The 3777-nt window shown below is 44.9% G+C and overlaps 1 pseudogene; it reads left to right on the top strand.

Moving 5' to 3' along the window:
- The first annotated feature begins 1271 nt into the window (after positions 1-1271).
- LOC126163760 (5S ribosomal RNA) lies at positions 1272-1388 on the top strand (annotated as a pseudogene).
- Positions 1389-3777: the final 2389 nt, after the last annotated feature.

The raw sequence follows: 3777 nt of genomic DNA, 5'->3' as shown, positions 1-3777 counted from the left end.
TCGCAGCCATGGTCTCCGAGCTGATAGTCCATGCTGCTGCAAACGTCGTCGAATTTTTCGTGCAGATGGTTGTTGTCTTGCAAACGTCCCCATCTGTTGATTCAGGGATCGAGACGTGGCTGCACCATCCGTTACAGCCATGCGCATAAGATTCCTGTCATCTCGACTGCTAGTGATACGATACCGTTGGGATCCAGCACGGCGTTCCGTATTACCCTCCTGAACCCACCGATTCCATATTCTGCTAACAGTCACTGGATCTCGACCAACGCGAGCAGCAATGTCGCGATTCGACAAACCGCAACGGCGACAGTCTAAAATCCGACCTTTATCAAAGTTGGAAACGTGATGGTACGCATTTCTCCTCCTTACACGAGGCATCACAACAACGTTTCACCAGGAAACGCCGGTCAACTGCTATTTTTGTATGAGAAATCGGTTGGAAACTTCCCTCATGTCATCACTTTGTAGGTGTCGCCACCGGCGCCAACATTGTGTGAATGTTCTGAAAAGCTGATCACTTGCATATCACAGCATCATGTTCCTGTCGGTTAAATTTCGAGTCTGTAGCACGTCATCTACGTGGTGTAGCAATTTTAATGGCCAGTAGGGAATTGTACTGAAGGCAAACCGAAGTGATCCAATTTATAGGGCTGAAAATAGATCACACGAAAGGAAATCGGATAAGGGGAAACTACGAAATTTTTGAAATCACAAAATGCATTATTAATTTGTAGTTACGAAGAAACGCAGCAGTTAAATAATTTATGGTTTCTTCTCAGCGCACTTAGTCGGGATGAAATTTTATTTGTATGTTAAGATATTGAGTTATATTGCATAAATATTTATCGAGCAGCTTAGTGAAGACTGCTGTAGCCCCACGGAGTAACTGTCTGTGGACAAAGACGCATGCCAACAAAATGAAAATCTCTTCAGATTAGCAGCGGATACATCAGACAGAAAATTGTCTTTTCATCTTCTCTGTGCTGTTAATCATCCAGTCTCGCCACTTATGGGCGTCCTGGGACACCACTTTTCGTCCATTTTATACCATTGGTCAGACGTAATATGTTATTCTGCCGATGGTGGATGTGGTTACTGCTCTTATCAAATTCGTACTTCCTGCTAATTGATCGTCGAATACATCCCACGTCGAGAGTTCGTTAGACTTCACCTGGACATCTAAAAAAACGAACCCTAGGCCACTGGATCACAGCCTTTCTGAGACTGTCACTCACAACGAAATTAGATCTCAGACAATACCATCAACGAGCAACGGCCTTGCCGCAGTGGATACACCGGTTCCCGTGAGATCACCGAAGTTAAGCGCTGCTGGGCGTGGCCGGCACTTGGATGGGTGACCATCCAGCTACCATGCGCTGTTGCCATTTTTCGGGGTGCACTCAGCCTCGTGATACCAATTGAGGAGCTACTCGACCGAATAGTAGCGGTTTCGGTCAAGAATACCATTGTAACGACCGGGAGAGCGGTGTGCTGACCCCATGCCCCTCCTATCCGTATCCTCCCCTGAGGATGACACGGCGGTCGGATGGTCCCGGTAGGCCGCTCGTAGCCTGAAGATGGAGTGCTTTCAATACTATCAACAAAATTTAGAAACTACCTCTGAGTTTTCACCGTAGCACGCTTCTATGAAATCGCCTTGGCTTACGACCCGCCTCACTTCGAATAAAATACACGAACTTTGGATAGCTGTTTCGTCATCCTCACCAGGAGTTAAAATCACTGACTGCTGGGGTTGGAACGGTGTTCTGCTTATATGAGAGCGATAGCAGCGTCTGGAACCCTCCAGAGAGCTGCGTAGTAACGCCTACGGCCGGCCGCGGTGGCCGTGCGGTTCTAGGCGCTGCAGTCCGGAACCACGGGAATGCTACGGTTGCAGGTTCGAATCCTGCCTGGGGCATAAATGTGAGTGATGTCCTTAGGTTAGTTAGGTTTAAGTAGTTCTAAGTTCTAGGGGACTGATGACCTCAGATGTTAAGTCCCATAGTGCTCAGAGCCATTTGAACCATTTTTTTTGACGCGTATGCGGAAGGCGAGTTGGACAGCTCACAGAAGCTGCAGTCAAATGGTCCAAATGGCTCTGAGCACTATGGGACTTAACATCTGAGGTCATCAGTCCCCTAGAACTTAGAACTACTTAAACCTAACTAACCTAAGTACATCCCACACATCCATGCCCTAGGCAGGATTCGAACCTGCGACCGTAGCGGTCGCGCGGTTCCACATCGTATCGCCTAGAACCACTCGGCCACCCCGGCCGGCAAGCTGCAATCAGCCGCGGGACGCGGTGAACTCAGGTGTGCCGAGTATCCGGTGCCATGTTTAAATTGTCGCTCCCGTCTCCCTACAAGCAACAAGCGTCAGTCTTTGCTTTCGCTCGATACTTTAGTAGGACTTGATGCGGGCTTTAGATATCGAACGAAAGCAAAGACAGATGCTTGTTGCTTGTAGGGAGACAGCAGCTGTAATTTCAAACGTGGCGTCGCCCGTCGCCCCCTCCTCCCCCCCCCCCCCCCACCGTCTTCCTCACCACGTGACTTCATTCGTTTCCGCGACTGATCGCAGCTGCAGCTGTCAAGTTCGCCTTCCTTCCGTGCATGCGTTGCATCCGCCTTCTCTGGAAAGTTGCAGACAGGCATAAGGAAATACCGTGCCGGCTCCGGCAATCAGTGATTTTAACTCCTGACAACGATGGCACAGACAGCTGTCGAAAGCTCGAGTATTTTCTTCAAAGTGACGCAGCTCATAAGCCAAGAAGACTTTGAAAGTGTCGATGTTAATAAAACTTCAGAGAGAAAAAATTAATACTCGTAATTTTAGTATCATAAATACTAAACAATATTTAGTTAACATTCAAATAATTGAAACTCCTATGGAATGAACATTTCTTACTACATCAAAAAATAAGAAGTCAGTAAGAGAGTTGGTCATTTCTGTACTAGATTTAATTTCAGCCACTGATTAACCTAAGCCATACTCGGAGTTAATTCGATTTCTAGTGCCCATTTTCATAGTTGCTGCTGCCACATATTCACGTTCACATCTAAAATTTATGCTACATGTAATTCATTTTCATTTTAAAAAATTTCTGTTTTATCTAAATCTTTTTGTCTGTTGTCTTTATGCGATTTGTTACTTTGCCTCAAGTTTCGCCACAAGGAACTATTTCATCATTCACTGAAAACGCTCTTAGAAGTCAGGCATTCCCCAAATAAGGAAAGTAGTTCCCCATATTATTTTTCACTCTCACAGTTGCTGACTGCTTTGATTGGGTGTTGTAACACTGTACACATCGCGTCGATAATTTCACTTTATAAGCAAATCGGTTACTGGGGAACAAAACCAAACAAAGAAAAAAGAAAGAAGATTACGGAAGAAGACACTCGACACCAGGAAAGAGCAAGATTTCCCAACACCATGAGGATTGGAAAACCGACGACGCCGAGGGAAAGTCAGGGATTTTGTACTTCAAGAGAAACAACCTAGAAAACATCCTGTAAAAATAGTTTATTTAAAAAAAATCAGTCGACAAATGCAATTTCATATTCTGACACGTTTCTCCATATACAAATTCAAACTTTTAAAGCCAATTCATGTATTAAGTTTCTTTTGGATATTACATCCCACGCTTTGTAATTTCATTACACAACCAACACATTATTAATATTTGAGTTCATCTGACAGGGTCTCAAATACACAGAACTTTGAGAAAAAAATTGCCAGTTTTAAGTAACATTATTAGAATTCCAGTTATAG

Source organism: Schistocerca cancellata, chromosome 2, assembly GCF_023864275.1.
Source record: "Schistocerca cancellata isolate TAMUIC-IGC-003103 chromosome 2, iqSchCanc2.1, whole genome shotgun sequence".
Classification (NCBI taxonomy): Eukaryota; Metazoa; Arthropoda; class Insecta; order Orthoptera; family Acrididae; genus Schistocerca; species Schistocerca cancellata.
The sequence above is the reverse complement of the archived record's forward strand: the minus strand, read 5'-3'. Positions and strand labels throughout refer to the sequence as shown.